The sequence below is a fragment of the Canis aureus genome, chromosome 7 (genome assembly GCF_053574225.1).
Source record: "Canis aureus isolate CA01 chromosome 7, VMU_Caureus_v.1.0, whole genome shotgun sequence".
NCBI classification, from domain to species: domain Eukaryota; kingdom Metazoa; phylum Chordata; class Mammalia; order Carnivora; family Canidae; genus Canis; species Canis aureus.
This window is the reverse complement of record NC_135617.1, coordinates 14,518,601-14,540,224: the sequence shown is the minus strand read 5'-3', so window position 1 is coordinate 14,540,224 and position 21,624 is coordinate 14,518,601. Positions and strand designations below refer to the sequence as shown.

General features: G+C 35.8%; 1 long non-coding RNA gene and 1 pseudogene across 1 annotated transcript in view; both read left to right on the top strand.

Annotated features, from left to right (window-relative positions):
• Nucleotides 1–21,624, top strand: part of LOC144317077 (uncharacterized) — a 60,994-nt gene that overhangs the window by 36,505 nt on the left and 2,865 nt on the right. The gene's annotated exons all lie outside the window — the stretch shown is intronic.
• On the top strand, nucleotides 21,137–21,223 carry LOC144317944 (small nucleolar RNA U3; annotated as a pseudogene).

Here is a 21,624-nt window from a genome sequence, read left to right as displayed (position 1 = left end):
TGTCTGCGGGGAAGGCTGTCCTATGTTGAGGGTGATAGCCTAGCCTCTGGGCCTTGAGTCACTCAGCATCCCAACATCTGCTTATTGGTACAGCACCTGAGTTCTCTTCTAACCCATAGGCCCCTCCTAGTCCATATTCCTGGAAATCCAATACAAAATATTTTCCAAAACTTCCATGTGCATGAAGTGCCCTCTGCCTGGCATGTTGCCCTATTTTATGGACCTGGTGAGATTTTATTCAGCTATCAAGACTAACCCAAGTGTTCCCACTTGTTTTGTTTCTGCTGAGACCTTTCCTTCTCTTACCCTTAGGTAGAGTCAGAATTTATCTTCTGTGCCCCAAATCACCTTGCATCCATTTCTTTTTTTTTATTTTTATTTTTTAGACTTATTTATTTATTTATTTATTTGAGAGAGAGAGAGAGAGAGGCAGAGACACAGGAGGAGGGAGAAGCAGGCTCCATGCTGGGAGCCTGACGTAGGACTCGATCCCGGGACTCCAGGATCACGCCCTGGGCCAAAGGCAGGCGCTAAACCGCTGAGCCACCCAGGGATCCCCCCTTGCATCCATTTCTAATATGTAGCAGTGATTGGTTAATTTTTACTGGTCTGGTTTGACTTTGAGGGCAGTGGGTTGTTTATCTTTAGATTCTAGTGTTTAGACTTATCCTTGCCACATGATAAGCACTCAAGACATGTTTGTTGAAAGTACTCAGGACACATTTTTTTCCATTCTTCTGCTATTTTAGGTAGAGGAAAGTCTGAAACATCCAGAACCCAGGGCTCTTGGCATTTCTCTTGGAGAGTTCTGGGAAAGGAGAAATTGTGACTCTCATTAGAAGCCATTTACTCTCAGCTGGCAAATTTTCCCTAATTAACTAAATTCTCTTAGGCTGAAAGGGAATATATATTCCAACTCTGATATATTCCCCCTGAAGCACATTTCCCCTTCTCCTCCTCCCTTTCCTTGCTTCTTCTTCCTTTTCTTTTTGTTATTTTCTGAACCCTATAAAATAGTATTGTTAAGGTGGGTAAAAAACACAAAAAAGCAAACAAGCCTGATCCTCTCTCTAGTTGGAGAAATGGCTATGTATAACACTGGGGTCAATCCTCTGAGCTTTATGCAGGGTAAGGGGATTACCCAGTCTCTCTACTAGCATAGAGAATAGTGGATGGCACTTTTTCTCAGAGTAAATACTCCAAATGAGTGCAGAGGGGACGTTGTCTCAGCAGGATACTAACTAACTGCTTCAGCATACCTGCTATGTCATCTTCTTTGCTTCAGAGAACAATGTCTGATAGTTCAAGCCAGAGGGATTTAATATTGCAGAGATAAACTCAGCTTCTTTAACCCTGAGTCAAGGTGAAATCAGAATCCTGTGCCTGTCAGCTTGCTTTTGGTGTTTAAGAGAACGTCAGTGAATACATTAGAGAGGGCCATTCTTTAAAAACAATACATAGTAAATCAAAACAAAGCAAAATAAAGAAACCCCCACAACCCTCCTTGAATGCTAAATGTATTTCAAAAAAGAGAAAATTCTGTTTTATCTATTCTACTTAATCTTTTTTATCCCTAATTTTTAATAGCGTAAAATATAAAACAGAGTTAAACCCTACTGCTACCATACTAAGAGCATATGATTACAGATTTATTATAACCATATGTACAAAATGCACTTGAAACTTGAATGGGTAACTTTCAGTTTATACTTTTAAATAACATGAGAAAGATCAGAATAATAGCCTTTCTGTTCATAATACCTAAAAATGGGCCTTAAATCATATAAAAAATCTTTTTAGTGGTTTTTAAAATTTGTTTTTTTAAATTGAAGTATAATTGACACACAATGTCATATTATTTTCAAGTGTACAATATAGTGATTGGACAACTGTATACATTATGCTATGCTTACCACAAGTGTAGCTACCATCTGTTACCACACAACACTATTACAATAACATTGATGTATTCCTATCCTGTACCTTTCATTCCTGGGACTTATTTATCCTATAACTGGAAACCTATAACTCCCACTCCATTTCACCCATTTTGCCCTCCTCCCTCCCCCCCCAGCAGCCACCAGTTTGTTCTCTGTATTTATGGGTCTGTTTCCATTTATTGGTTTTGTGTTTTAGATTCCATGTATAAGTAAAATCGTATGGTATCTGTCATTCTCTATCTGACTTATTTCACTTAGTATAATATGCTCAGGCCCATGCATATTATTGCAAATGACAAGATCTCATTCCTTTTTATGGCTGAGTAATATTCCAGTGTGTGTGTGTGTGTGTGTGTGTGTCGCGCATGTGTATCTTACTTCTTCTTTATCCATTCATCTGTTGATGGACACTTGGATTGCTTCCACATTCTTCATTATTGTAAATAATGCTGCAGTAAATATAGGGTTACATATATCATTTTGAACGAGGTTTTTTGGTTTTTTGGCTGAATGTTAGTGGAATTATTGGATTGTGTGGTATTTCTATTTTTAATTTTTTTGAGGAACTTTCATGCTGTTTTCCATAGTGGCTGCACCAATTTACATTCCCACCAACAGTGCACGAAGGTTCCCTTTTTTCCACATCCTCACCAACAGTTATTTCTTGTCTTTCTGAGGATAGCCATTCTAACAGATGTGAGGTAATATCTCATTGTGGCTTCAATTTGCATTTCCCTGATGATTACATTCTATTTTTTCTTAATGATTTAAAATTTTATGTGAAAGAGGATGAATATAGCTAGTAACTAAAGCAGAATTCACAAACTCAGATGCCTTTAGATGATAGACAAGTGACTTAAAGGGGTGAGGCTCAAAGGAATAATACTAGCAAGGAGCGGGCTCTGAGGGAATTGGTGAGTTTGTGTTTCACTTAAAGACATTCAGGTAAAACTTTTGAAAAGCACCTTGTGAGCTATAGTCCATAGTGTGTGAGTTTGGAATTTCTGAACTAAGATGATGCTATCAAATCAGGCATATGATCGTATTACCCGAGGTCTGGTTAAAAGCAAGAATCCTAGGGCTAGCCCCAGAACTTCTAAGCCAGAATCTTCAGGAGAAGGTTCTGGGAATATCTATCTATCTATCTATCTATCTATCTATCTATCTATCTATCTATCTATCTATATCTATCTACCTACCTACCTACCTACCTACCTACCTATCATCTATCTGTCTACTATTATCTACTTTTGATTGGGAAATCTTGGGATGCTTTGAAATACAATGCATGGCCTGGTGCTCTGTAACCAAATACAGAGCTATCAGATTGGGGAAGAGTAGAGGCCGAATGATGGGCTGATTTGGGATGAGTATTATGAAATAAAAGTGAGGTCAGGGAGGATATCCTGAGTGGACATATGTGGATGCTGTGGATGCCTTGAATGCAGTCAAGGAGACTGATAGGGCTATGGTGAGATTATGTATGTGAGCCCGTGGGTTTGCTAATATTTCCACAGTCAAAGGGACTGGTTTGAGATGTTTAGAACACTATGAGTAGAACTGCCTTTAAATGTGTTTTGTCCCTACAGGAAATGCTTGGAACATGGAAATGGAGGCTTATGCTGATAGACCAACTTGTTTTTTGAGTGCCTTAGTTGTTATAAGGTCTATTTGCCATTTTTTTTTGATAAAAAGATTCCAGAAGTTGTATCATTTTTACTTTTCATTTATAAAGGTCATTGGCAATAGATCACTTTATCTGCTAACTTTTGAAGGCAAAGTAAAATTGCATCATGAAAAATCAATAGTTTTCTTTGTGCTTGGGCTTTGGGCCACAAGTTGAGTGGAGGCAGGAGAATATCTTTGCTCAGAAGAGGGGGCTTATGGGGTACATGCTTGTGCCTCTGTGCAAATCCTGGTCCTGAAGGGGGGGGGCAGAGTAAGGTCTTCACAATTTCTAGGAGGGTTGACCCCACAGGGCAGGGAGGTCCCTCCGCATGAGTCTGAGATCTGCCCCCCCATGTCATATAGGTGTTAAGACCAAGATTAAAAATGCCCCTACTACAACTTGGCATATCAAAGATAGAACAATTGTCAAGCTATAATCATCTGTTACTTTGCTGCAGAAAAATAAAGTAAGCCTATGATGAATGGAAGGGAAAATTAAACAAACATGGTATGGTAAATAAAAATATTAAAAATACTTCCTTTGTAGATTCCATAGATAAAGTGCATAGTTGATCAAGCTTGAAAAGTTCAACATTTTGTTTTGATAACAAAATGAGTATTGAATAGTGGGAATAGAATGAAAGAGATTGAAACTCCAGTTTGTTATTAATAATGACAAATTGATAATGCTGTTTATAACAATGTGGTTATCAATAATGCTACACAGGCTTTTGTTCATTACCAAAGCTATGCTATTGAGCACTAAATATATGTCAGCTACTATTCTAGTAGCTTGATATTTGATATTTCTCTATTTTCTTTTTTTTTTTTTTTACAACAACCATCAGGGTAGGTCTCATTACCTTCATGTTAAGGAGAACTGTGACTCAGAAGGGTAGAGCTAGGGTTTGCAACAGTCAGTCTGACCCCAAAGCTCCTACCTTTCACTAGCTGACTGCTGCAAATAATTTATTAGTTGCCTACTATGAGCACATCACTGTGCAAGCTATCAAAGTATAAAATAAGAACTTAGGAATATGAATGTGAAAAATGATGAATAACAACTCAAAATGGCATACAAAAGCCATGCATGCATGCATTATAATACATGACAGGAAAAGTCAATAGAAGGAGTTATCAGTGAGACCTGTAAGGACAGACTTCACTGATTCATCCTGGAGAGAAACACAGGATTTAGGGAAGTGAAAGGGCCAGAGGAGTGAATGGGAGCTGTGATACAGTTTTGAGGATTAATCTGACTTCAGTGAGAGAATGGATTTTTTCTGGAGCAGGTGAGTGGAGAGATGCCTGAAGGAGTTTATTTTTACAGCTTCCTTCCTATGTCCACATCTTGTGGTAATGATGATCTAGGAGAGTGAAAATGGAGAGGTTGTAGAAACATAAAATTATAAGCCTTGCATACTTTACCTTTAGCATAGTCAAAAATTTTAAGAAGTACAATAAACTGGTAGCATAATAGAGTGTTTATTGTAAGAAAGGATATTTACAAGAACATTGTATATAAACTTGTGTTCATTTAAGGTCATAGGCTATATTGGTATAGCAACTTTAGAATTTATTGATTTACTGTAGAGTTAGCTGCATTACTATGGTTTAGCTTTGATATAACTCAACCTAGATGAAAGCTCTGAAAATTTTCTTAAAAATAGGTGGACAGTTGAAGGCATTTATTCCCATTGAAAAAGAATTCACAGGGCACCTGGGTGGCTTAGTGGTTGAGCACCTGCCTCAGGTGCTCAGGCATGATCATGGGGTCCTGGGATCAAGTTCCACATCAGGCTCCCCACTGGGAGCCTGCTTCTGCCTTTGCCTATGTCTCTGCCTCTCTCTTTCTCTCTCTCTCTGTCTTTCATTAATAAATGAATAAAATCTTCAAAAAAAAAAAAAGAAAAAATTCACAAGTACAGTATAGTTTCTTACAGATTGATTTTTAACCACAACTCAGAATTTGTTGTTGGATTGGAATGGATTCTGAAGACCTAGGAAAGGCGAATGAATCTGTGATTCACTGACTTTAAGCAGATTGTGCTCTGAGTTTCTTGCATCTGGTGACAGAGTCCCAAGATTCTCATCCATACACTTGAGGCAAAATGACCTGTGTAGGAACTCAAGTTCTTATTCTGATTGCTCAACTCATCAATGTGGATAAATCTTTGGATAAAACTTGGTATAAATCTTGTAATATCTTGAAAAGGTTTCTGAGGTCTAATGAAGTTCTAAAATGCCGTAACTCTTTGATTCTTTCATCTTCTTGGGACCAGTAGAATGTATTTGAAGGGTAGTTGTTTGGGGTTTGAGAGCACCCAGTGGAATGAAACAGAGAACTAACTGGCGCTTAAAGAGAATGAGACCATGTTTCTGTTACCATGCTTAACTGATTGCTTTCAACTATATCTGACGGTTCAAAAAAGGCATTAGTTGGTTTTCAAGACTCTTAGCAAAATCTCTGGTTGCTCAGGCAATAATACTATTAGTTGCTAGTTAGTTTACATCAAGGTAGGTAAAAAGATGCCTTTGGAAAAGGTATTGACATTTTGTCAAACTTAATCTTTTTTGGCATTATATTTACCAAACTGAATATTTCATATCAACTCTAAACACATTTAGACTTGGTTTCAATAGTTTCAGGGCCCACATGTGTCTCAGGGATAATTTAATACCATATTTCATTTAATGTTCACTTACATGGTCTGTTTTTGCCACACTTTGTACTAAATTGATTCAGAAGAGTTAATCTTCAAACACTCTTACCTCCTCTGCCAGCTGGTCTCTTTTTAGGTTCTTTAGATGATATTGGACTGGTAAAAATAAAGGTCTTATTTTGTTAAGTGGCTATTCTATCATCAGAAGATCAAAACAGACTCTAGTCAATTTTCAGGCCAATCAGTTAAATCTTCTTGTGTATAAATGGGCACTGTGGTAGCTATCTGAGAGTTCTAAAACTAAGGAATAATTTATTTGGTTCAAGTTTTTTTTTTACTTGTAAAAAGTAAAGTATTTACAAATATATAACATATTTACAGCATATAATTTTAGTATTGTAAACTAATAAAATATAAGGAATAAGTGGAGAAATATGGGCAATGAAGGTAAATATGGTCTATATTAGTTAGGAGTCAGTCAGGAAAAGAGAAAGCACTAGGTATCTCAAGCAGAGAGGAAATCAGTGCAAGGAATTGGTTAATAACTTGTTGGAAGGATGGAGGAGCAAATCAGAAAAGAGTGTATTGGGATCCCTGGGTGGCGCAGTGGTTTGGCGCCTGCCTTTGGCCCAGGGCGCGATCCTGGAGACCCGGGATCGAATCCCACGTCGGGCTCACGGTGCATGGAGCCTGCTTCTCCCTCTGCCTATGTCTCTGCCTCTCTCTCTCTCTGTCTCTGTGACTATCATAAATAAATAAAAAAAAAAATTAAAAAAAAAAAAAGAAAAGACTGTATTACCCACAACATTAGCTGCCATCCCTGGTACTGCCACTGCCACTGCAGCTTCCAGAACTTCTTACTATATTAGGAGGTAAGAAGAGATGAGACGTTCTCATTGAGCAGTTAAAGATCTATAAATGAGACCTCTATGCCAAGAATACTCTGAAGATGGACTGGGGAGCGATGGCTCTGTATTTCTTACAAAGAGAAGTAATGAAGGAGGTAGATTCAATGATGACTGAGACATAATAAATTTTTACAGAAAATTGTTGCATCAAGGACATTGTAGACTACCTCAAGAATTTGAGAAATTAATTTACTTTGATACTACAATCAAGATGCTCTATTTCACCAGCATGGGGGAGTTATATTTCCTTTAGTTACAAAATGCAAGCCCCCTCACATGCGGAAAGTCCAAACTTTTCTTGGAGTTTTTCTTTATAATTCAAAGCATACCTTATTGGTTTATGAATTAGTCCTTGTTATTAATTTGCTGCAGCTGTTCATGAAAGAAGGAACTTCAGGGATCCCTGGGTGGCGCAGTGGTTTAGCGCCTGCCTTTGGCCCAGGGCGCGATCTTGGAGACCCGGGATCGAATCCCACGTCGGGCTCCCGTGCATGGAGCCTGCTTCTCCCTCTGCCTATGTCTCTGCCTCTCTCTCTGTGTGTGACTATCATAAATAAAAAATAAAAATAAAAAAAAAGAAGGAACTTCTGACACATCCTTGGAAACCATCCCATCCTTGAAATCCACAAACCTGACTGGGCAATTCTGTCTGCTGGACCCTTGTGCTTGCAGCACTTTTTTCTCCTGGAAATCCTTCCTTTTTGGACTATTCTTTCTCTATTTATTGGTGCTGAAAAATGGGCAGATGCCACACATCTCCATTCTCACTGTGGTAGAACTGAACCTAATACATTGACGTAGAAACAAATGTTATGAAACCGAATCCTTGTTTTCTTATTTTTTGGTGGTGGGGAGGTATGGCTGGGAAGTGGATCTATATAGAATGAAGGAATCAACCATTTAAACTGGTTTGGTTAATCACTTAAACCAAATAATCGCTTGTCTATTTTCCTCTTCACTAAATTGACCAGATGTTTGACAGAACTGAGTGATTAATTAAATAAAAATGGCTATTTCAGCACATTATTCTGTTTGTTATTTGAAATGTATTTTTATTACAACCAGTGAAGTACTGAGTACTGATTTGGAAATAATTTGCTAGATTATTAGATAACCACTAGAGCTTAATATTTTTCCAAAGACATAACCAAGATATAAGGACTGACTTGAAATGCAGGTCATTGACATTTATAATTTTCTTTATATTCTTCATTTAATCAGTCACTTCTTATCAACTCTTCTAAGTCCAGTCTTTTCCCAGTATTTGTCCCTTGTAATGTCTCTGTCTTCTCCCTACTTTTGCTTGGCTCTACTTTTCTACAGTCGAGTGATGACAGTGCCTATCTATGAACACCTAGATCTGTTCTGCATCATTTTGGTGGTGGAAGAACAGGACTTAAAATCTACCACTATAGGAAGTAGCATATTCTCATGACTTCCAATTAAGAGCTCTTTCTTTTGTACAATTAGTAGGGTTGGATGTAACCTTGAAGGTCTATTGCAATTGAAGGAAAAAATAGAAAAATGCTGGGTGTGTTTAATTATGTTTGCTAAGCATACCACCTTATAGTCAAATGATCACAACACTTTCTTCCCCCCACTAAGTCTCTTAGGAATTGTCAGAATGTCTGAGTGATATGAGGAAAAATTTCAACTGCATTTGGACCAGTACACAAAATGGAGTTTACTGTAGTTGATGCATCTCACAGTTAGTCTGTGAAGTTTGTAATTTACCCTGGGACTCCATATCAAATGCATGGCCGTGATGCATTGGGATTTATTGTTGAGAAATGGTGTGATATAAACAAAGAAGATGATCAGGAAGGGGAGTATAGAGTTTGGCAGAAACCTCTTTACTAGGAATGGACAGGCAGAGATAGAGTGGGAAGTGCGGTTGGCTAATATCAGAGACTCAATCAGGCAAGTCTGGGATGATGATCTAGGAGCTTGGATTCCCAGCTGCGCTTTAGGCAAGCATTTGGCATTTTGTGTCTAAGCCAAAGAACCAAGAGGAACATGGCAATGGGGAATATATGTGCATGCCCTGGTTTTATCTGAGAGTTTTACATGAATAATTCACACTGTAGATAGTCCATTTATAGATAACTGGGACTTGGCTGTATAGATGTATTTTTACTTCCTGAGTCTATGCTTTGACTTGATCTAAATTGTTGTCATCAGAAATAAATTACCATTGACATTTCATTCTTAGTCACAACTCAGAAGTCTTATTCTGTGTTCTTGAAAAATCTTTGATTTGGCAAATAAAAATTGGCAGCTACTATCTATAGAAATCCATTCCCTTAAGATGAAGTTGACAGCACCATTTAATTAAGTCCAATTTTTTCCACATAGGAGAGTTGTGAAGATGAATGAAGTAATTTGAAAACATTTCTTTGATAGCATATGGTAGAAAAAACTTTTAAGAAAAATACTGTCATGTCTAGATTTTAGTGATAGGAACATAATCTTTTCTTAAAGGGGAATCTATCATTTATTGATCTCTATTCTCTAATCTATGAAAGAATGTCTTTCAAATATATTTGATCTTGACCTAGAATAAGAAATATATTTTGTATCACATACTAGTGCATGTATGTGGACACAAACACACATATACACAACTTATGTTCTATTAATTAAGGGTGGGGGGGAAGAGGAAAAACAGATGGTCATGAGCCACTAACCTGGTCTCATGGCTCTCTGGTTTGACATGCACCTTGAAAAACAGTATTAGTAATATTTTATGTTATAAAAACAGATAAGCATTAAAAAAGCTGTATGTCAAAACCCTTTATAATAACAAATTAAAGTATAGCACAAGATTCAAAAAAGTGTTTAACTAGAGCAGAATTCTTTCCTTTAGGGATTTAGAGGTTGTGATGAGAGTCTCTAACATGTTATTTTTTAGTTCATCCTAATTGAGCACTGTCTTCCCCATGGGTTTCTGATTGAACCTTCTTTATTGTGATGAGTGATAAAGAAATTAACAGGCTAATTCCCATACCTAGTCTATTTTTTAATAATAAAATTGTTATTTTTTAAAAAATAAGTATTTAAAAATACTGAAGTTATTTCACATTTTTTTTGCATCCATATGTACATTTTTTTTCCTAGAAGACAACCACACACTCAGTTCTACACCCCCTTTCCATTGTTATATGAATCTAGATGGTAGGTTGGACATTCCCCAGAGATATTTGCCCACATTGGCATTGAGACATTTCTCCAAGTAAAAATCGACAATATCTCTGCTCATTTGTTTAGCTTTGTCAAAATGATTGGCCAGTTTTGTGGCAATAGCCTGACCTTATACTTTAATGATTGTCTACACAGTAATTACCATGCCAGTTTCCCCAAATTAGAAGGTCTAAACCCCAGTATAGTGTATACTTTATGCTTTTTATAACTTACATTCTGCCTTTATTTTTAAAGTGTACTTTGTATTCGAAATCTCACACTGTTTCAGCAAGAAATCTGTACAGAGTAGTGACATGCTGTTTTGATTATGTCTCAGCTCATCCATTTAAGAAGGCTGAAAAGTTGTTTCAGCAGATTTCCTGCAGGTGTGCCTGATTACCTGGGCTCCATTGTTTCAGGAAGATAAATGGAAAACTTAGATCTTCATAAAATAAGGACTGGAGGGAGGAATTCTGCAATGAACTGTCTTAAAAAGCAAGGAGCTTTCCATCCCTAGAAATCTTTAATCACAGATATGGTGACTGCTGTTGGAGGTATTTTGGACAGTATGGTGATGTAAGATTGTAAGGCTCATAGACTTATACGGTCTTACCCAATTGGGAGATTTTACGAGTTTAAATTTTGTCAAAGGACTGACATACTAGGCCTTAGGATCTATTGAATTTTCAATAGCATACACATGGGCTGGTACCCATGTAAGGCTGGCACCCAGTGGTTAAGTTTGGGTTCAGCATGACAGCATCTTCAGTAAAGCTTGTGCTAAATTTATTCTTCAACTTAAAAACATCAATTGCCATTCTTCAGACTATTCTTTGTGGGATGTCAAACTCTGATTTGAAGAAAAGTTGTTGAGGTTTAAAGATTGGGTAATCCAGTGTCACATGTGAAAACTCTTTGAAGAACTTCTCATGATTCTTAACCATTTTAAATCACAAGTCTCTTCAAGACTCTATCCAGAAAAGTACGCACTGAATTTTATAGGCTTGGAAGATTCACCCCAGATTAAGAATACTTGTATGGAGAAATGTATTTTCTTAAAGTCTCACCTTTTCACTTCTTAGGGATTGCCAGAACACACCAGTTACTCCTGAAGTTATTGTTATGAGGCACTGAATCTCTTTCTGCAAATTAAATACCTTAACAGAAGTAATAAATACCTCTCCTACCTAACAATAACTGTGAGTTATGTTTACACTGAAAGTCATCTCAGAATTGAGGAGTTCATAAAGTTGTAAAAACAATAGAAATTCAAAGTAAAAAGGCTAATGAATGATTATATAAAAATGAAAAACTGTTCAGCAAAGAACACTAAAAACAAGATTAAAAAGAAAATGGGAAATTGGCGGGAAATAATTGCAATAAACATTTAGTATATAGATGGCTTTTAGAAATGAAAAAGAAAAACGTTAAAAACCAATGTAACAAATGGTCAGAGTATGTGAAAATATGATTGTTTTTACACCAGTTATTGAGTCATTACAGTGTGGCAGGAAAACACCCCTGTCCTCAAGGAGTTTAATTCACAGTAAATGGAATACAAATGACCAGTTAACATGTGAAAAATTCCTAACTTGGAAGTGTACAAAATTACTGAGAAACAACCTAGGCCTGTCATAATAGAGACAAAAATAATATAATACTGAGTATTATTGAGAAGATGGGAAATAGATGCTCTTATCTATTGCAGATAGGAAATTCTATAGTGGCAACTTTTTGGAGAGTATCTTTGCAACATGTATTAAGAGTTTTAACAACTAGGTACTCCTTAGTCTATTTATTTCCCTTCTATAAATCTGTTCTAAAAAAGTGGTTAAAAACTCAAATATCTATGCACAAAATCCATTGTAGTATTAGCTATAATCTTGAAAAAACCTGGAGTAACCTAATTCTATTTAAAAATATGTACTATGGCCAATATATGTTAAAATAACACATATACTTAGGAAAATCTAATCTAGAAGACATTGTGATTTTCATTTAATTCTTTTCATTTTGTATTTCTGAGTTTTCTATATTATTTTTCTTTTTCTTTGTTTGAAGATTTATTTCTTTTCGAGAGAGTGAGTGCAGGAGGAGGTATGGAGGGGGAGGGAAAGAGAGAATCTCAGGCAGACTCCTGGCTAAGCACAGAGCCTGACACAGGGCTGTTATCTCAAAACCCTGAGATCATGACCTGAGCATAAATCCAGTGTTGGGTGCTTAATCAATTAAATCACCCAGGTGCCTCTCTATGTTATTTTTCTAATGAAACATTATTATAATAAAATATTAGCAATAATTATTTTGGGCTGCTGACTTTGGGATGGTTTTTATTTTCTTCTAAAGAACTCCTGCTCTCAGATCCAATGTAATTATAATTTCTTTTCACTCCTACTCTTCTAAAGGAAATAATTTATTTGCTTCCCAAATTCTCTATAGTGAGCATTTTTGTATCTTTTATGAATTTAGAGAAAAAATAAGCAGTACTTAAAAACATATCTTGACAGCAAGAATATATTCAAATCCCCTTTGAATTATAATAGTTTTATGGAAGCAAGAAAGAATTTACTCATGTAGATAAGACACTTGGTAGAACCAGCCATCTTTAGAACCTGTTGTTATTTGCTTAGTAACATTTATAGGATTTTGGTTTATTGAAAAAGAAGACAGGATTGAATATTTTCTGCTTGATACCTGATGTAACTATATAATTTTGAAAAGGTTATTCTTTGAACTTTCAAATGTTCTTAGAAATGAAGTTTAGAAATTGGTCTACAGAAGTCCAAGCTTTAAGTTAAGCACTTGCAGCATTTATCAAATACTGTTCTCATAGATTCACAGTAAGGCATTTGAAACCACATTAAATCTTTTTTATCTCATTTATTTATATTTTTTCACATTAAATCCTAAGAAGTGCAAATCAGATGCCTTTTAGAAAACCCTAGCTAAAACCTAACTAAGGCAAAATATCTACAAGCATTTTAATACACAAGTGATATGCCACTGGTTTATTACTACATTCAAAATAAAAAATGAAAAGGAGAAGTTTAAAGAGATTTGTAAGATATTTCAATCACAAAACCTTTTCATAGTTGATATGAGAAATCTTCCTAAATGTTAACATTTAGATACGTGTCTTTCCATGCCCACATAGGACTATGGATACCCACACACAGCACACACAGACGCCCCAACATCCGTTCAAGTATTCTTTGCCTTCTTTCCTTATTTATTTATTTGATCACTTGAGTGTTTCCTGGACACTTGTTACGTGATAGATACTTAAGTATCACCAGTACCATGATGAGGTCAATATGTTTTGGTTTGAGGAGCTTAGAAATGTAGTGGGTAAGACAAGTGCATAATTGCTATTACTGATTATGTTCTATAGAGGACACCACAGAGTAGTATGTAAGTACAAACAGGAAATGATTAACTTGGCTTACTTTGGGAATCGGAGTGTAAGAAATAACAATTACATTGTGTCTGAAGAGCAGGAGTTTGTTAAGTAGAGAGTATTCTAGGTAGCAGGAATGGCACTTAAAAAAAAGCATGGATTTATGAATGTATACCCCCATGAATATGACTGACCAAATTGTAGAGTGAGTAGAGAGGAATGGCCCTTAGAGTTCAATCGTGAAAGGCTTTGTAGACCAGGCTATATTTAAGCCTCAATCATGGTGACCTGGGATATGACTATTATCAAGCCCTTCCAGGCCAGGTGTGATCTTCTCATCTTCCTGATCTAATATCCCAGAGGGTTCTGTTTGGGAATGCAAATACGGGCTTCTCTTTGCAGAAAGCAGTCCTCCAGTCCTGCTGAGTAAGTGCTATGCCTAAGCCCATTTGTCTCTTCAGGTGTACCTTCTTCAGAATCAAATAGTAAACAATGCCCAGAGCGCTTTCACAAGACCTTCTCATTTGCAATGACCCAAGAAACCCAGCTTTAATAAGCAGTGAACACCTACTCAGGCTGGCAACTGGGTCAAAATGTTAATTATTCCTCAATAGCCACATTTTTTTTTTCTCTCTTCATTTGCTTTTTCACCTCCTCAGAGACTTTAATCAAGTTTGAATTTTCCTTACTGCTGAGACTAGTGTAGTGTTAAAAATAAGTTAGCCCTTTGCCTGTCTCCTGGGCACCTATAATCTCAGGCGTCATTAGCTTCTCTCCCTTTCCAAGTTAATTATATTCAGTGTGAGCTTGAATTTTCAAATCCATCTGCTTTCTCCATCTCTGGAGATAGTTTATTTATATCTACTATTTTAAATAGAAAAGAGATGGAACAACAATTTTTTCATACTTTAAATGTTTTGAGTTTGATGTAATAGCCAATTCTTTTAGAATAAAATCAATGGGATTCTTTCAGAATAAAATCACAGCATCTCTGGGTTTAGCACTGACAAAAAACTGTCCAGTAAAACTAAGACATGTGTCTGCTATTCTCTCCTCTAGGCACATCACAATTTATAATTATATACATATTCCTGTATTTACATTTGTAATGCCAACAGGGCTGTAAACTCTGTAAGGGCAGGAAAATGTTTTATCAATTTATATTTGAAGCTTAGTATATTATCTGGAATGTGCTAGGTGCTCAGTAAATCTTTATAGAATGAAGGAAGAAAGGAAGAAATCAAAGTTCATAGTAACTGTAATACTTTAGAAGCTCATAAATTTTTTTTTATCACCAAGGGCCATTTTATTAATTTTTACTTTTGTGAATGCTATTTTGATTACCTATTGCTGTGGAACAAATTGCCTCAAAACTTATGACTTAAACAACAACAATTTATTATTTTTCACAGTTCTGTGGATTGGTTGGGTGGTCCTCTGTGGCTTTTGTTTGGGTCACTCATATGACTATGAACGTTGGACAGTCAGCTAAACTATAAGATCCAAGATGGTCTCATTCACGTCTGGGAGTTAGCATTGGCTACCAGGTTGAGTGTCTCAGTTTTCCTCCACATGGCTTCTCATCCTCCAGTAGGCTACACTGGCATTTTACTTGATGTCTCAGTGCAGGATTCCAAGAGGGCACAGGTGAAAGCTGCAAGCTCTCTTGAGGCCTACACTTTGAAATTGACACAGTGTCACTTCTGTCACAGTCTGTTGATCAAAGGAAGTCACAAGTTTAGCCTAACTTCAAGGGATGGGAAAAAGACTACATCTCAATAGGAGGAATTTAAAATATTGTTCATACATTTTAAAATTTGTCCAATATTTTAAAGTGATGATGATAATGAAGATGATAAGGGTGATGATGATACCAAAAGTACTAAGTATTTACACTAAGCAGTGTTCTAAGTGCTCTCAGTGTTTACAATTCAGAAAAGAAGTGTGAATTGGGTGATATAATCATCCTCAATTTTTAGATGGGGAACCTGAGGGTTGGTTGGAACAGTTAAAGAACTCAAAGTATTACACAAATTTAGGGATGCAAACACAGATTGACTAACTTTATAGCCTATAGTTTTCCCCTCCTTCCCTTTCTCTCTACTCTTTATGAGGTAGTAAGTCCCTGCTGACTGTGTTATGTTTTTCTATGTCAACATCAATCCTGATTTAAGTAATCAGAGATTATTGTAGTGACTGAGTTGCTAATAAAAAACAGAGTTGAATAAGTAAGTTGGTATGTATGCACTATTTACTACTAGTAGCATGATTTTAATAATTGCTAAGAGAGTGGGTTCAGTCCTTTTTATTTTTTTATTATTTATTATTAATTAATTTTTTAGCCCTTTAAAAATTGATTTAAGGGGTACTTAGGTGGCTCAGTCAGGTAAGCATCCAACTCTTGATTTCTGCTCAAGTCATGATCTCAGGGTCGTAAGATCCATGCTCAGCAGAAAGTCTGCTTGAGATTCTTTCCATTTCTCCTACCCTACTCTCTCTAAAATAAATAAATAAATCTTTAAAAAATGATAATAAAATTGATTTAACAGCAGAGAGACAGATTATTTGATGAATACAGATTATAGCTGGTCCTCTTCCTGGGTTACTATTTCAATTGGTAACTTTCCCTTAGGCTAGAAATCTCAAAACAGTTTCCTCTATTGTCTTCTTCAGTCTACACAACCAACTTTATTTTTTTGGAAGATTTCTCCTGTCTCTCTCCTTCTTTGCACTTCCATTAGACATAACCCCTTGCAGCTCAGAGTCTGGTCTATGGAACAGAAATATTGGCATCAACTGGGAACATGTTAGATAATGCAGAATTTTAGACTGCACCTAGAACTGCTGAATCAGAATCTGCATTTTTTAAAAAAGGAGGAGATAAAATTAGAAACGAAAGAGGAGACATTACAACTGATATCACAAAAATGCAAAGAATCTTAAGAACAATGAAAATGAAGACTCATATGCCAACACATTATATAACCTAGAAGAAAGAGATCAATTCCTAGAAAAATATGATCTTTCAAGATTGAATCAAGAAGAAATAGAAAGCCTGAACAGGCCAATAATGAGTAAAGGGATGAGTCAGTAAAACAACAACAACAACGACAACAACAAACTTCTAACAAAGAAAATCCCACAAACAAATGAATCCCACGAAACACTCAAAGAAGAATTAATATATCAGTCTTTCTTAAACTATTCCAAAAACAGAAGAGGATAGAACACTTCCAAACTATTTTATGAGGCCAGATACCAAAGATTCAACAAGAAAACTATAGGCTAATATTTCTAATAAATTTAGATGCAAAAGTCCTCAATAAAATGCTAGCAAACTGAATTCAACATCATATTAAAAGAGTCATACACCATTATGAAGTGGGATTTATCCCATCCCAAGGATGGTTCAGCATACACAAATTGATACTACATTAACAGAGTGAAAGATAAAAACTACATGATCATCTCAATAGATACAGAAAAAGCATTTGACAATTTTCTACATCCAATCAAAATATTCAGAATAGGTTTAAAAGGAACTTACCACAACACAATAAAGTCCATATATGAAAGACTGGTAACTAACATCATACTTAATGGTGAATAAAAGCTTTTTCCTCTAAGATTCAGTAAGAGACAAAGATGCCTACTCTTGCCAATTCTGTTCAATATAGTACTTAAAATCCTAGCCAGAGCAGTTAATTCAGCAAGAAAAATAAATGAAAAAACACCAGTTTGGGAAGAAAGAAATCAAATTATCACTATTTGTAGATGACATGATCATATATGTAGAAAACCCTCAAGACTCAGCAAAAAAACTGTTAGAACTAATAAATACATTTAATAAAGTTGCAGGATACAAAATCAACATACAAAAATCAGTGGCATTTCAATACACTAACAACAAACTATCTGAAATGGAAATTAAGAAAATGATCTCCGGACTCCTGGGTGGCTCAGTGGTTGAGCATCTGCCTTCTGCTCAGGACATGATCCTCAAGTCCTGCATCAGGCTTCCTGCGGGGAGCCTGCTTCTCCCTCTGTCTATGTCTCTGCCTCTCTCTCTCTGTGTCCCTCATGAATAAATAAATAAATTCTTAAAAAAAGAAAATTATCTCATTACAATACCAACTGAAAGAATGAAATAGGAATAAACTTATCTAAAGAGGTGAAGAGCTTATCAGCTGAAAATATAAAATATTGATGAAGGATTGTAAAGAAAATACAGATAAATAGATCGTACATGGATTGGAAATAATATTGCCAAAATATCCATACTACCCAAAGTGATCTATACATTCAGTGCAATCCCTATCAAAATCCCAATGGCATTCTTTTCAGAAATAGAAAAAGCAATTCTAAAATTCATATAGAAATACAGATGACCCCAAATAGCCAAGGCAATGTAGAACAAGAAGAACAAAGCTGAAGGGCATCATACTTCCTGATTTCAAAATTTATTTTAATAACTAAAGTAATTAAAATAGTATGGTGCTTGCATAAAGATAGACATGTAGACCAATCAAACAGGATAGAAAGCCCAGAAAGAAATCCATACGTTTATGGAATGGAAAAGGAGGCCTCCTTTTCTAGTTTTAGGCTCCTCCCATTCATCCCACCATATACTCCAGTGCCAGTTCTTTCCACCAGCAAAGATCTGATTGTGGTACTACTCTTCTCAAAAAAACCTCAGGGTATCTCATTGCACTTATTAGCATTTTACTGCATTTATGAGCCAAACTTCTTTGCGTGAAATTTACTACTTCCTTCTCTCTGAGTGCAGCCAGGAGAGAATGATATACTGCAAAGAAGGAAGGCCTGAGGAGGGAGCTTTAGCAATTTGCCCTCGTTTTAACGTTTTAACAATAAAAAGCTGCTTGACTTTGTCTACCCTTCTTTGGGCTCCAATTTTCTAATTCATACAACTAAGTAGTTTGATTGATAGTTTTACCAAGGTCTTTTACATCTAGTGACTGATGAAGCAACTCTACTGCACATTAGGAATTCCAGAACTTTTGCACAATATTGAAAGCTGAAGAGAGGGACCTCATTCCTTATTTCCTATTCCTGGAAATAATTTTGTCAATTGTTTGGAAATGTTAAAAAGAAAACCACAGGCCCAAAATAGTGTCACTTAGACCAGGTTCCTAAACCATGGCTTATTACCTAAACTAATTACAATTTCAACTTTCCCTAGAAATGTTGTCTTAACTAGTCAGTCACGAATTTTTTGATCAATGCCAATGAGTCGGCTGAATGGGCCTCCTCCATCACCCAAAGAAAGATGAGGACACCTTCATGGTCAGACCCTTGCCTTTACTCCTAAGGGAAATCAGCCTTTTCTGGACTAATCCTTTTCTTTTGTTAATAACTTTCCTGCCCCATACCCCTTCTATAACAACCTTCTATTTTGTACAACTCCTCTTAGAGCCTTTCTTTTTCTTTTTTTTTTTTTTAATATTTTATTCATTTATTCATGAGAGACAGAGAGAGAGAGAGAGAGAGGCAGAAACACAGGCAGAGGGAGAAGCAGGCTCCATGACGGAAGCCTGATGTGGTACTCAGTCCCGGGTCTCCAGGATCAGGCCCTGGGCTGAAGGGGGGGGCACCAAACCGCTGAGCCACCCAGGGATCCCTCTTAGAGCCTTTCTGTTTCTTAGATGGGATACTACCCAATTCATGAATTGTTTAATAAAGTCAATTAGATCTTTAAAATTTACTCGGTTGAATTTTTGTTATTTGAATAGTAAAAAATCTACATAGGATATTTTAGAGAGCGGTTATTAAAAAGTACCTACTGTTACTTAAATCTTTCAGTGAAAGAGGTAATTGCTTGAATATTTTTCAGAGAAATAGCAAATGTATTCAATTAAGAAGCACAACACATTTTTTATATGTACTAGAGATACAACTGTATTCTCCATAAAGATCATGCATTTTAGAAATGTTTTTTGCTTTTAAGATGCAACTTTATATTTTTGAATAGGTTTCTGATATAAGAGTACACTTTTGAAGCAGTCTCCCAGAATTACATTCCCAGTAATGGAGTGATGAAGCCCAAGATAACTTTTTATTCTCAAGAAACTCAAAGTTTTATTTTCAGGATGCCATGTTAAGTTTTTCAGTTGTTAAGGTCGAAGGTACTTGTGGCTTTGTTGTTATAGAAATACAATTTATTTCAAAATTATTTACATTTTTTTTTCAATCCTGTGCCTGAAAAAAAGTAAAACATTTTGTGAGGTGTTTAACTAATTTAGATCCTTTTATATGATTAATTTATGTATTTGGATTTAGGTATATACTAGTAGGGAGGAAATCTGTTGGTAGAGAATTGTTTCATTGAATAATAGAGATGAATACATTTAATCTTAGAAGAAAATGCGATGATGAATTGTCAATTTTTTTTTTCAATTCAGTAATGTGCAATTTACCCACATGTTAGTGTTTTTGAAATTAGGGAATGCTGTACGTTTAATGTGAATGTTTAGTGTTCTATTTTTGTTTCCCAAAGGCAGTTATTCAATTAATGGTGCATTTTACCATGAATTGTGTTTTAGAATTGAGAAATCACTAGAGATTGTTTTCTGAGTCACCCAAGTAGGTAGAATTGATCTACAGAAAACATAGGAGACGCCAGATTTTCAGTTCTTGAGACTGGGTAATGTTTTAGGCATTATTATTATTATTTTTTCCAGTGGAGCCCAGCATAGTGTCCTAGAGGTAAATTGTTATATAAATATGTGGTAAATAATGAATATACAGACACCAAAAATCAAGATGCCAATTTAGCATAGTCTTTTGGATGGACATTGTTGAACCTGAACTAATTACTAAAAAGACAAATGAAATAATTTAATATTATCCTTCCTGGGGTGAAGTCATAAAGGAGTCATAGCTGTAGGGCTATTCCTAGCCTTAGGCAAGGGAGGAGGCTACCTGTAGAATGAACTAAATTTTTGGTATAGAGCGGTGTCAACAAACAAAACAAAGCAAAACAAAACAAAACTGAGGATAGTAAAAGAAAATATTGTTAACTTTGGGCTCATTCCATGGAACTCTGTGAAATAAATAGAAAATTAATATCTGCCATCCTAACAAAAAGTTATGAGTCATGAAAATCGTGAAAGCAAATTATGAAAAATCAGCTTTTTTTTTCTAATTCTATAACTTTTCAAACATACACAGTCTTTATTTACTCACTGAGCTCTCAGAAATGTGTTATAGTCATTAAGTCTTAACTTTAATTTTATTAGTTGTTTTTCACTGTCCTGGAAAGAAGGAAAGTTTGGTGGAAAGAACTCAGGGCTGGTTTCTAGCTGCCCATTAGGGGTGGGTCTTCAGACAGACACTGGACTGTGTTAAAAATAACTCGATTTTAAAACTGTGCTTTCAGGGATCATTTCTATAGTTTGTTACTAGAGAAGTTTCTCTGAATGGGTAAAAATAACTTCATCTTTCTTGGGATTATTTGTCTCATCTGTAGCATCTCAGAATCTCTAAAGTATCTTTCAAGTCCCAGATTCCATGACCCCTATGATATTATAACCCACGAAAAGCAGTAATTTCTAAGACTTCAGGTATAATATAAGTGCCCAGATTTCTGAGAATCTGGTGTGATATTGCCTTTTGACTATTAGCCATATTTAGGACACATTTTACTAATTCTGAACTCTTTAAGCTTTGCTCAGGAGAAGCTATATTAAGGAAATATGAAATCCTTTATATAAGAAAGTCTTGCAAATACAAGCTACTAGCCAGAAATAAGTAAATATACAAGCATTATTCATTGATTTGTATTAATTGGTCAAAATTTAAATGAGGTACCTAAAATTGGATAGGCATAGAGGAGGAATATGATCGTAAAT